Source organism: Seriola aureovittata, chromosome 11, assembly GCF_021018895.1.
Source record: "Seriola aureovittata isolate HTS-2021-v1 ecotype China chromosome 11, ASM2101889v1, whole genome shotgun sequence".
In the NCBI taxonomy this organism is placed as follows: Eukaryota; Metazoa; Chordata; class Actinopteri; order Carangiformes; family Carangidae; genus Seriola; species Seriola aureovittata.
Window position 1 is genome coordinate 9,846,474 of NC_079374.1, and position 14,282 is coordinate 9,860,755.

At 41.2% G+C, this 14,282-nt stretch overlaps 1 long non-coding RNA gene across 1 annotated transcript; it reads left to right on the forward strand.

Moving 5' to 3' along the window:
- Positions 1-59: 59 nt before the first annotated feature.
- On the forward strand, positions 60-14,005 carry LOC130177756 (uncharacterized). The gene is made up of 3 exons (XR_008829053.1): positions 60-4,441; positions 9,442-9,580; positions 12,948-14,005. It is a non-coding gene; the product is annotated as an uncharacterized LOC130177756 (long non-coding RNA).
- Positions 14,006-14,282: the final 277 nt, after the last annotated feature.

Genomic DNA, 14,282 nt, shown 5'->3' on the forward strand with positions numbered 1-14,282 from the left:
AAAAAGCTCAAAAAGAAGCGGAAAAGACACCGTGGTAGACGTTTAATTCACCCTGTTCACATTGCAGTGGTACGTTCCGTTGTGACGTCGTCAGTATGCAGTTCCTCAGTGAGACCGCTAGAGGTCACCCAAGACCTGTGATTAAAAACACAGTCTATGGTAACATTTGGGTTTGTGCTGGGCAGTTTACCTCCCAGTTGCTAATATGTGAGAATTATAGTTTACTCTCCTCAGAGAGCAAAACGGCCTCTGCTCTCAGGTGCAGGATGTTTGGTGACCAATCGTCCCTTGGCACATGTGCACATAACAGATTGGGGGATCCATCTGTCCTTCAGTAAGAGAAGGGCATCTCTCACTCTCACTCTCAGGATGTGACACTGTGGGTCCCAGTAGGTTTTCAGTGAGTCACTTGTTTTTTTCCCCTCCTGCACTGTGTATGTGCACGCTCAACTAGGGATGTGTAGAACGCTTGTGTGTGTTTCCTTCCCCGTTAGAGGACTATCGCTGAGTCATCAATTTGTTTAACTGTTCAGGGGTCCCTCTGATATGTTTATATAGCTTTTTTGAGTTGTGGATTTCCCTCTCTTCTAAAGACACCCACAGCACAGCCCATTAACAGGTTTTTAATTAGCTTGTTTTGGTAATGAGGAAGGGAGGGATTTGTGTGCTGGGTGACTGATCATTTAAACAATGCCATACAGTGTCCCTGTGGGGAGCAGCATGATGTAGAGGAAAACCAGAGCCTACACAGGATGACTTTTGGCTTAATGTCTCTCTGATTCACTCTTTTTTTGTAATGTCACCTCTTTTTGCATTTTCTTTTTGTGTGTGTGTGTGTCTTACCTTTGTGTCTTCCTTGTTTTTTTTTGTCTATTTAAAAGTAATATTGCCTTGAAGGACCATTTGCCCAGACTTGAGCAACACATGCTCTAAACCCTTTGAACACTGTCTCAACTCCTCCTTAAAATCAGTTAGATTTATGTTACTGTAGACTGCGGCAAAAAGAGCATGGGTGAGATATTGTCCGTGAATTACTTGTTTTATGGGTCCCGGGAGTATCATACACAACAGTCTGTGCAGCTAAACAGAATATTCCATGAAAGCTTTCTTTCTTTTTGGGCTGCTTGAGGGAACGTCTGCGTTTCTGACTGCCAGGGAGAACAACAGCAGCCTTTCTGATACACTGGACCACAGACAACCCCAGAGAGCCCAGTCCTCTGTCACCAGTGTGCAGACAAGAACAAAGTGGGTCTAAATTTAGGCCCTGATGTGGCTTTGTGGACACAGAGTCCGAGACCCCCCCTCTATCCTCTCCCAAACGCAACTCCACAATCCTCATCAATCATACATCCAACAAAGAGAATTCTAACACAACCAAGGCCATGACTGTTCTTTCTTTCTCCCCCTCAAGCCCAACTTCCTCCTTCTCGATGTAACTCACTTTTGAGCTCGCTATTTCTTGTTAAAAAATAAGATGATTGCAGTAAACTCCTCTGTGGAGGTAGGAGTGTATTGCTGCCAGCAGGCTGTAGACGGTTGGTCACACTCTGCTGAGCTCATTGAACAGCCCGTGGTTCCATCTATCTCTGTGGCCTCATTTGTGGTGGTCCAGTGCAAGGTGACAGGTTACAGCTTACATATCGACTCAGCCCTGAGCTGCCATGTCACCACAATGTGCTGTGCATTAACAAGGGTGTATTTTTTACCCTCTTCATAGTCAATCTCTGAGATTTATAGAGTGAGAAGAGTTGATTTCAAGAGCATACATATTCACCATAGTGCATTTTTAACTGTCATGGCTGCCAGGAGAAGCAGGTTATAAATAGAAAGAAAGCATCACTCAGGGTGCCACATTTTCTGTATAGATACAGACATTGGCTGTTATTCCACGCAGCTGTTAAAGCCACATTACCATTTTGAATTCCCCACAGATGTAAACTCCATCTTTAGCTCAAGGAGGTAATATACACATCGATACACTCACAATAGACATGCACACACGTACACACACATAAAAACAGATGTGGAGAGAATTCCCCTTGGCAGCAGAAGCCTTTGAGTCATCATCTGGGATTCCCTTCCTCTCACTTCCAAATATGGGTGGGATTGTGAGAAAGAGGGAGGCAGAGTGTGGAAGCAGAGTGGAACCCCCTCGTGATGTCAGAGCTGTGGAACAGTGAGGCTCACGCTGACTGGAAATCCACAGGAAGGAATGTCGGGAATGCAAGGATCACCGAAACGCTTTTTCCTCCTCACGTACGTTTGTAAAGTCTGGGTTGTAGCACTCATGCCTCATGTGCACCCACACACATTCACACACACACACACACACACACACACACACACACACACACACACACACACACATATAATGTTTTTCGCTGGTCCTCTCACTGGGGAGATATTCCTTCCCGTAAAGACTTCTTCCTCTTCACCCCCACTCACCCCGCAAGATGGTGACTCCTTATTCCCAGCATCAGCTGCTCTGTGTGAGGCCTCTGGATCAATGTGGTATTTCCCTTCGCCCTGAGTGAGAATGGTGTGAGGCCGGGCTTGTGCTCAATGAAGCCCTTTATGTTTTGAAATCATGCAAATTTGTTACTTTTTTGTAATAATCACAAAATTGATTTGCTGCAGTACTTTAGTTAAGTATGCTTTTCGCTACATTTCAAACTTTTTACTTCACTACATTTATCTGAAGGTTAGTTTGCTTGCAGAACAAATTCAAACATAAAATCAGCTTAGAAAGATTTAAGTTGAAACCACCCAACCAGGGCTCTGACAACATGCTAGATGTCCCTTGGGGCATAAATGAACTGTGGGCCGCTATTGGCGTCCTTGTTCTTCCCACTCACACACCTGTTGTCTTGAAGAACCCATCGGGTACAGTAATTTACCACACACTACTCCCATATTTGAATACTACCTGCCCCAGGTTTGCTGTGTGTCAATTAGTTTGTGGTAATTTCACACAAATATATTTATAAAGTCAAAAGGTGTTACATTTTGACACAAAACAAACCCTCAAGAATAGCCAAAAACACACAAGCCTTTTTAAAGGAGGACTATATAACATTTGTTGAGCAGCAGCGACAGTGGCCTCGTTACTGGACGCAGGCACATTAAAATGTGTTGGGCGCTGAGTCAGAGCGGTGAAGGGGTACTGGAAACAAGAAGAAAGCAAAATATCTTCAACTGAGGTTAAAAGAACAAAAACATCTGAATCCACAGCAGTTTTGTGCTAAAATTTAGTCTCAAGGAATTAACTTTACTCCGACTGAGTGAAGCGGCTGGGAAGGGTCAGCAGGATTGGCAACTCAAGCCCTGGTAATAGGCAGTTAGTGAGTTACCCAACATGTGAATATGTTCCACTAATGTTACAGTCATCTTCACACACTGTGGAAAATACAGTCTGGTGGCTGTCAGTATGTAGCTCAGCTCTGTTGATGACCAGCAGGTCGTCTGGAACTTAGCTCTGCTGATTATAAGCCAGCTTACATATCAACGAGATAATGAGCTAAAGAGCAACTGTACCAGTGAATTACATGATTCATTGAAGGGGCTGATAAATGAGATAAAGCAATTACGATGCACATGGCAATAAATGTGGGTATTAGGTTATTAGAGATAAAGTTACGAGAAAAACAAACCTGGCCATTGTAGTTGGTGTAACGTTAGTTTACTTTGTGACATTCTCCCTCCTAACTTTAAATTATAGCCACAAAAATGACAGAAAACACAGAAAACAATAAGCACAGGATTGTTGCAAATCTAAAAAGTGATTGTGCCAAACCATTTTAGAAAAAGTGGGATTTAGCAGCCAAAATCATCAGTACATCATTTGTATTGCTTGGAAATTTACCTTTTGTTTTTCATGTGAAAGAAGAGAAAGAAGAATGTAGTTGTCTGTACATTTAAAAGTTCAGAGTCTTGCTTGTTTCTTTGTCCTCGATCAGAACTAGTTAATACTACATCCTGTCCAAACCAGGTGGCAACCTCTGGGGCAGAAAAATGAAGCCAACACGGAAGTGCCAAAAACTGCAGTACCTCCAATGGCCACTTGAAGCTGGCTCCAAAGGCGAGTATATCCCCATGGTGTTGAATAAACATGTTTACAGCCTGTTACAAAAAACGGTTTTAGTCTCTATAGCTAATTTCCCCCTTCATGAAAACTGTAAGGGGGTGATTTTTTTTTTATATATAACTCACGCATTTAAATTTTATTCAGGCTTAAAGTTATGCATAATTGGGGGCGTGGCCGCTTCAAATGTCAGGTGGGTGTCGTCACAGTGCTCGAGCTGTATCCTCGGCGTCACGTCAGCTAACTCTGCGCAACACCGCACGGCCGTATTTGTGCCTTTTGGAAGATTTTTATGGCTTTCTGTCGGATAATTGACCGACAGAACGTGAGGTAGTCTGTATTCTTCCCTTGTATTCTGAGGTGAGTGAAATTTTAGTATTACTTTATTTATATGTCAGCACTAATTAGCAGGTGTTGTCTGCACTCACCATACCTGGCTTGTTTGCTTAGTTAGCTTACCATCGAATTAGCCAGCTAATGAGTTAGCCTTAGGTTAGCCTGTGAGCAAGACACCCAGATGCTCAGCGTTGATAACAATGTTTAAGAGAGAGTATGCTCGCCCCAGTTATTAAACTGCCATGCACTGAAGTCTGGGCTCCGTACACGCCCCATCTCTTTGCCCATTTTTGGATTAGCCAGAAGGTAGACCGAATCAGGAACCACCAAGATGGCGACGGAAGAGCAGTAAACTTGAAGGCCCAATCCCAATGTCCCCCCTAAGCCCCGAACCCGAACAGACTTAATTGAATTCACCTGGTAAGCGATTGAGTGTGAGAGTCTACAAGGGCTCAAAATGGTATAAAGAGGATTGGGACTTTTGTGACATCATGTTACTTCGATGACGCCAAAAAATGTTGAGTATACTTGTGGGTTTGGGACATTACATTTTTCACTCCCTCCCTTTGCTCGCTGTTTGTAAACAAAATATTAATGTCGGGTAAGATCTGATAAAAGCGTATTTTGAATAAATCATCATGCCATCATAGTATAAACAGCTACACACAGTTCTGGCTATGAATCATCAGTGAGCTATGTGTTTGTAGTTACATGATAATTTCTTTTCTTTCTTTTTTAAATTTTTCAATGTTAACGTTAGGGTTAGTTCCTTACATACTTGTTTGTTAACCGTTCTTCTAACTTCTCCTTTTTTCTGTTTCATACCAGTTGTTTACCATTTTTTAATGCTTCCGGGCATCCCTTGGTAGCCATGGTAACTCTGTGTTTAATGTCACAGCACTATGAACTGTGGGTAATTCCCTCAGGCAAAGTCTGCAGAAATGTGGACTTAAGGAAAATGTTCATAAATGGCTCAATGTTTCCTAGAGAGCCTTCATGCGCCTCTAAGTCTGTGAGGGTGGACATTGGGGATTGTTCAGAACTTCAAAACTGAACTTCACAGACCTATAGATGAAGTCACAGAGGCTACGTCCATCTTTATTTGGAGCCTATGGTCCAAACACATTGGAAATCTAAAGTGTTTATACTTGTACTGAATGTCTATACAACACACATTTTTAGACAGTCTCTCCAGGAAGACGCTCATGGTGTTGCATGTGGTTGTTCACATGAAAAGTGACAGAAATAAGAAGGAAAAAAGAGCTAGAGGGAGAGTTCAAACACTGGCTCCTCTTCTTGTTAAGCAGTCACACACTCTTTTTTGTCATTTTTATATTGTTTAGTTAAATACAACAAACAAAGGAGCCCTTCTTCCTGTTGTCAGGAGGTTATCATCATGTTTTCTAGTGCACATGTGGATAATGTCCGCATACACATATCACTGATTGTAGTATGAATAGATAGACGTCCATGTTTGCTGTCTGCATCCATCAGAAGGTGAGCAGAAACCATGAATTGGCCTTAACCAAGGGCTGTCAGGGCCCTGAGAGTCTGTGGCCCCAGGGCAGGTCTCCACTTTTCTTAGTTAATAATATAGCCTTGCACCTCACGATGAACCTTGTCTAGTTTAAGATACTCTGTTGAGTTTTTGACTGAGAAGCTGAATAGCTCTTTTTGACGTAAAGTTACAGGAACTATGGAATTGTAAGAATTAGCAACAGGAACTAAACTAGGAACTAAAAGTCCCTTTTCTACATTCAAAGAACTGTGACGATCAAATTACTTCAATGACAGATCAAACAATAGGGGCTTTTGAAACTTCACATATGAGAGAACGACAGCAAAGAGGGACTAAGTTGTTTTGTGACTGATGGTTTAAGCAAACGTAATGAATGAATGAAAGTAGCTGTTTTGATGAGTGGGTTCCCATCTTGTTTGAATCTCACGAAGATCACTTAGGACACGAATCGTATGACACACATTTTTGCCAATGGTTTCACACTGATTGCGGACGGTGATAATGTTCCAAGAAGAGTAGCACTGAGCCAGTAAATTGCAGGGAAGAAAACAACAAGCTAGCAAACGTGGATGTGGAAATGAAATGAATTCAGCAGTTTATTAAACCTCAATAATACACACAATGCTTTTTGTTGAGAGACACTGAATATAGAAGATGCTTGTTAAAGGGAAAACTCCACAGGGTACCTATAATGGGTAGGTTATTTAAAACTGAAAGGAACATTGCGCTCCTAAGACTTCTAGTCTTAGTAGAGCAAAACATTTTATATTAGGTACAAATTACTTTGCCATTTAGGCATTTGCTACTTTTTAGTACTGGAATTTGCCTATTTCTTCATTGTGTACCTTTCACATCTGTTTTTGAATTACTCAAAGTATATTAATCATGGAGGTTGGGCTGAAGTAATGAGGAAAAATAACTGATCAATCAACATGCAGAGCCATTAAGCAAAAATACTAAAGATTCACTAATTGCAGATTGTCAAACGTGATGATTCATGACTTTTCTTAAGAGTTTGTCGCAGCCCCACATGAACGTTGATGTGTGGGATTTGATAAAAATTGAAACTTTCACTCTTTCAGGGGGTGCTGTCTGTCCCAGAGACTTTCATCTGCCCATGATCCCTGCCTGTCTCCTTTCTCCCTTCTCTTTCCCTCTCTTTACTCTGTCCCGCCGAGTAGACGTCCCACAATACACTATCCCCAACCCTAATTATTGTTTACTAGGATCAATCTCTCTCGCTCTGTCTCACTCTCAATCTCTCTCTCTCTCTCTCAATCTCTCTCTCTCTCTCTCTCTCCCTCTCCCTCCCTCTCCCTCCCTCCCTCTCCCTCCCAGTGTAACAGGGACCAGAGATGATGTGGTAATTACATCTGCCGACTGCTGGTCTGCCGCAGACGGCTCCGCAAGTCTCTATGCTGAGAGAGAAATTAGAGACTGCTCAGCACATGTCCAGGACTGCAATTAAAATAAGTACTCTGTGTATGAAATGTGTTTATTTGTTTATTTATGAGACCCCTGAATTCCAGGGCATGTCTGTTTGCTTCTAAGGCTGGGTCATGTCAGGGGATGTGCACCAAAGCCCCTGTTGGAGAGTTAGGAAAAAACAGCTGTAGTGGTAGTTCTTCTCCCACTGCATTTATTGTTAAAGCATGTGTCTCTGTTTGATACTGTTTTGGTGTGATTCACATTTTTCCACAAATGTACTTCATAAATGGAAGCTAATATGAGACTTCAATATTTTTATTAATCGTATGAAGTGAATATCTTCCAACGTTACAGTCCTTATATTTCAAAATTCCCTTTATGTTTTTCCCCAGACAGTGTGTCTGGGATTAGCTGCAGTGGAGGGATCGTAACACAAAAAAAGAGGGACTTTAAACTAAAAAGACTGTAACTTTGGAAGATACTCACTTGATTTTACTTTAACTCAGACTGCTGAACTTTAGCGTGCAATTTAAACTGAATGTGATTTCGGCCCCTTTTCATTTTTTAGGGAGGGCCCAGTATGAACAGTTGATTACAGTGACTGATAACTTCTTCAATGTACATATAAGGATGTGAGTTTACTTTTGCCTCTTCTTCCTCTTTGTGGATGGTACTAGCATCTCTTAACTCCATAAATTAAGACATTGTATCTCGTTTCTAATCCCTACAAGTGTAAAGATTACACATTGTGGTTTTACATTATGTGTCGGACTATTTCTTGGCCAGAAACAGAAACTACCTGGTATTCTGTAACCAGCAGAGCCTCATATTTACCACGCAGCTGTGAGAGTGGTATCAACCTTCTCAATCTAACACTCAGCAAGAAAGAGAATAAGCATATTTCCCAAAAGGTTAAAATATTTCTTAAATCGTCTACCCGTGTCTTTTTACCGTCACTTGTAGCCAATGTGGCTGCTGTTCAGCAAAAGTTACATAGGTTCATCTCAGTATTATATCTTATTTAATTAATTTACTTAATGTTGTCACTCTGGTCCTCTACATTATAATTCTACTCTGTACCTACAACACCTATTACACATGTTTCTGTCCTTAATGAAGCAGTTCCTTTCTGTTGCTCCTCCTATTGTTTCTCACCTTTTCCATTTTTCAAAGGAGACTTTTTTTATTTTATTTTTTTCCTGATCTGAGTCAGGACAGAAAGTTTTAGATTTTGGGCTATGTATTAAATTGACTTGATATAAAAGAAAACATGGAGAAGAAGTTGTTTTGAAGAGGCTGGACCAGGAGAGATTCAACTGTAATTACACAAAATATCTTTCTTTTCCAAAACTCTGTCTTTCACAGATATATTGAGAGAAAATCACAGTTTTATCAAAATAAAAAGACACAACTGGTAACTACACTTTCAGTAAATGTACACTAACTGTTTTCCTTGACTACCAATCCAGCAACAGGACTTCCAAAAATCACTGAATCTCTCAAACAAAGGAAAGACCCACTGTTTCCTCATCTTTCCTGATAGCTGCATGTCTCCCCTTTCACTTTGAAGGGGTCCAATTTCAGACACAAAATAGTCAAGGGGACCTAGAGCTGCAGAGGGGCGCTTTCTCCACTCCCAGATTTATGAGCTGCGCAATGAGACAGTCGACAACTCAGGCCATTAAAAGATTATCTGGATTTTTCACAGGCATACTGGGATAATTTGGGAGCAGAGTCATTATGTTCATACCATATAAATCTACAAGGTGGAGGGTGACACAGTGGGGAAAGAACAGCCTATTACAGTGTATTTGTGTGCATGGATGTGTATGTTGCAGTATGTGCTGTTACATGTCTGTGGTTATTTTGTGTTTCCCCCTTAAGACATAAATTCTCCACCATTTACATCCTTCTTCGTGCTTTTCTTTGTTTGTAGGACATTATAATTTTGATACCAAACCACTGTCATCATGTATTGCACACCATCTTTTATCAAAGATAGCTGAATGATTTAGCCATGAGGTTTTGAGTGTTTACAAGCAGCTTTGCAATTTAATCATCTTCACTTCTTTTTCAGCCCTCTCACACTCCATGATCTGAGAGTCATTACTGGAACGGAAAAGCAGATGCTGGATGAGAGCAGAGGGCAGACCGAAAGGCAGACACATGAAGGTGTTCATGTTGAGGGAGGCTAAGCGACTACACAGCAGTGACAGGTACCGGATGGCTGAGAGCCCCGTGTATAGCCTTTAACTTACCTCAGAAGATGGATTGACCAGGCTGCTTCATAAAATAACAAGTCAGTCTTTTAGTGAAATTGTTCCCATGATGGATCTATGCTTTTATGTCAGAACTGTCATTTTTCCGCCAAACTAAAACGACTCTCATCATGATTTCATGTGCTCTGAAGGACTTCACATTAAGGCATTGCTGAATTTCTTGAGCCAATGCACACAATCAATGAACACATTGGCATTTTAAACACAATCATCTTTAAGTAATGCATGAAATTGTGTATGTAAGCAAATATTTATACAGGGATGTGGATGGATAGACAGTGTGTAAGACCACTGACTTCATTATTCGTGACCAGAAAGACAAAAAGGTAATTCATGTGACATAAGGGTTTTGGCCAATTTCCATGCTATAGGTAATGACTACCTTACTTGCCAACACCATTATCTCAGAGTGTGAACAAGAACTTTAATTTTACCAATAAGCTCGTCTGACTGGACAACAATAGCTGAAGCAGACGCTTTCATCTCAGTAGTAAAAGTGGTAATTACTCTCCTGACTGGACCCAGTCTCACACAGTCTGCATTTTGTCCTTGGGTTTTCATGGATAAGGGTCTTGGCATGAACTAGCCGAGTGTAATGTAATCGAAAAAGGCAAAACCATGAATCTGGTGGTGTGATGTCATCACTATGAGACACTGTGTGATATCATAATTGTGAGGTAATGGCGGGAGGGGTGTGCAAGTTTATGACTTTGGCACACGCTCAGTTTACCGTCGGCCGACTGCAACAGGGTACTAATGAGAATAGATGGCCTGCCTAAAGCTATCCATGTGTGCCTGTGTGTATGAGAGGCAGAGTGCACATGTTCATACTATGATAAATTGATGGTTATTGACCGAATGATGTAGTCAAGAAAGGGTTGATGCAAGGACCTACAGGTACACACCAGGGGACGGACACATGAGGAAAGCATGTGAGGTCTGGAGTTTCACATGAATCTGATTCAGTTTTCCATTGACACATAGTGTTTTTAGACAGTGTCTCAGGCATCCAGACAATACAAATCCACTCACCAGATGAGTATCATTGTGAACTCAGCCAGTCAGAATGAGCAAAGGTTGAGTCTATTTCCAAATTTATTCTGTGGTCTGAGCAATCGCCACGTCCTCTCACACATAATTTACTAATGCCTGAGTTTTAATCTACCTACTGTCCTGAACCGGTCGCTAGTTAGTTTGATAATAAAGCAATCAAAGTTTCTTCAACCGTTGGATTTAATGTCACTCACTCTCAATGAGAGAACCAGTTGAGTGAATAAAGTATAAATTGCTAAGTTACTCAGGTTTTCTCATGGTTTACATAACATTGTCATTCTGACAAAACTCCTCAGTGTAATTTGTTACTTTAGTCTACGCTTTACATATGACATCTAATGCACGTCTGTCCGTCCCAGAGGAGGGATCCTTCCTCTGTCGCTTTTCTCAAGGTCCTGTCCTGTTTCCCCCTGTTAAATGTTTCTCTGGGGAGTTTTTCTGTATCCAAACTAAGGGTCTAAGAATAGAGGGTGTTATATTCTGTAAAGACTGTAAAGCCCTTTGAGACAAATTTGTGATTCTACTCTACATTGTGAATAGGTTGTTGAGCAAATCACCTCTTAAAAACGAATGGAAACCAAAGTAAGTCATTTTTTCCCCTATATTTTGATCCCAAATAGTTTTCTCTTTTGATTTCATTTGTGTTTTGTAAGTTCCTCCTTCTCTTGGCCTCTTTATGACAAGGTCACTGTAAGGGGTCAACTCATGCAGAATGCCAGATCCCATCTACTAATGTTTGGACATTTGGAAACCGAATAAAAGAAATGTCCTAACTGATGCAGACATTCAAAACCCTTTTTTATATCATATATTGGTGGCAAATTATTTTAGTTCTGAATCATTTAATGTGAAAATTATTGCTGTAAAGCTCATAGAAAAAATTGGCAAGCCAGTATAAGATTTTTCTTAACTCCTTTTATATGAATGCACATATGGAGAAAATCTTAACCTCAGAGTTACACTTGCAATAACCTTGCTCAAGCAGTGGGCTATATGGTGCACAAAAGCACACGACACACATCGATACAGTCCTTATGATAGAATCAAGTATCAAATCCAGATCTTAATTTAATTTTTTTTTCACGGTTAAAAGATACAGGCAATTAGTCTCACAAAATGCATCCTATGTTTTCAGTTTTTTATTAAATTGGTAACATGTTTTCAAAAATGTTAATCCTGACTACCTAATTGGCTGCCAAATTTGACATGGCTCAATCTGCAGCGGTGACCCACTGTTTCATTGTCAATTACAGTGAGTTAGAAGTGAAGGTGTGACCTCACCCAAACGATCACATGTGCCAAAGTCACCCTGCAGAAATGACATCATGGATAATGATGTCATCCCAGGATTCCAGACCCTCTCCCATTCCCGCTTAAATGCTTTTAGGCTTGGCTGCACACACATACACACATACACACGCAAACACACACTCATATACGCACGCACGCTCAACACTCAAGCGTGTGTGTGTTTACACACTGGTGCTCATACACACAGACTGGCACGCACATACATGCACACATACACACGTAGGCAACACACACGTGCGCACACCCACTCGAGGAGCCTCGCCCAAGACTGAGTCGTGATATAAACAAGACAAACATACAACAGATGCGATAAGGATGTCATTTGGCCTCAGAACAAATAAAACAAGTCTGCAGAACTAAACATGCCTAATAATAAGCTTGTAAACCTTCAGTTTTCTGACAAAAGCCAGGCCGCAGCTCCTCATATTCTGCCAGGAAAAAAAGCTACTTTAAATCAGACTCTAAATGTAATTACATTGAGCTTATTTTAAATAAGCCAAAAATAGTATTGTAGGCCACTGTGTTAATGTTCTGTAGCTTATATATAGAGTTCCTCACTGAGTAAAAAAAAAAAAAAAAAACCTTTCCTTGTGTGTAAAAAGAGTTGTGTGTTTAGTTACAAACTTTTAACACAGCCAGGTGCCTTCTCTGAGCATGTGTACTTCTGGAGTCTGAATATTAAAATTGCTATATTATCTGGATTTATATTGAACTCCTACACAAAGCTTGAGTTGACAATTTGTTGAGACTGTTATGCTTCTGTGCATTCATTTAGATAGGCTGCACTAAAATTTGCGGTGTTATGATGGCAGCAGTAGATTACAATTAAACTAACTTCCTTCTCTCTCTCTCTCTCTCTCTCTCTCTCTCTCTCTCTCTCTCTCTCTCTCTCTCTCTCTCTCTCTCTCTCTCTCTCTCTCTCACCGAAACCCGTACACAGGCTCCCCCCTGGTCTCTGTGCCCAGTGCCTGACCTTAGTAAATACGTGGCTAATTTGAAGCATGTGGCGGCAAATTGGAAACACTAAGCTTTTAAAACTGTGGACTTTTCTTTTGCACATGCTAATTCCTCCCAGGAGATCCCATCAGATGAAATGACCCAAAACATGTCAATGTTAGGGTGACATTTGGGCCTACAGGGTGAAGGGGGGTGGGTGAAGAAGAAGGGGGTTTGAAGGGTGGACAAAGAGCGGCTGAAGGGCAGAAGAGTGAGTTAAACAGGGTGTGTTTAAAAGGGGGAAATTCATTCAAGTTATCCCTTAATAAAACACCACTGCTGCTCTCCTCCCTCTTTTATTGTCTCTCTCTTTATCTGTCACACACACACACACACACACACACACACACACACACACACACACACACACACACACACACACACACACACACCTCCCACGCACAGGTGGAAATTCTTAGTGCTCTACCTCCTGTTCAAGGGAGAGCTGCATGTTCCATATAGGACAACAGGTGCACACAAGGCAGGAGTGCACATGCACTTGTGCGTGTGTGTGTGTCTGTGTGTGTGTGTGCTTGCACGCGCTCATGTTCAATCTACGATTCTTTATTTTGAGAAGTGCAGAGAAAGAGAGAGAGTGTGAGCTTTTGGGCAGGGTCCACATCTCACTCTGGGTGGACTCCTTACCCAGCCCCCTCAATACTGCAAAAAATGTCCGGCCAATTTAGGTTATGTCCACACTAATACTTTTTCCTTTTAAAACAGTGATTTAACAATGAAAACAATGTTTGTCCAGATGACCATTTTATCCCCGTATCAGAAATAATATCCATCCATACTAACACACCTGAAAGTGCTTGTCACATGACTAATGTACACTGGGAATACACCTGCTGGTGTAAACAGGAAGCAGATTTGTCTACTCTGCAGTTGTTAGTTAGTTGCAGGAAATATTACCAACGAGGAACAGCAAAGGCAATTGTAACCTTAAAATGCAAAATTTAACTGCATGAGCAAAGACAATAAGGTCAGCAACACATGTAATTTGTTATCTATGTGGTATTCATCACTGGTAGTCTACGCTGATAAGATCCAATCAGGAAGCAAGGCAGGTGTCTGCGTCATCATTTCAAAGATCTCTCTTTTTGCCTGCCCAGACTAAAACGCAACCCCAGAGTTTGTCAAACTAAAATGGGGCCAGCAGCGTTTCCAAAATTCTCTGTTTTATGAGGTCGAAAATTCCGGAGTCGTGTGGACGCCAGATGTAAACGTAGCAAAAGTGATGCATTTTAATACAAATAAATTGTATTGGTGTGGACGT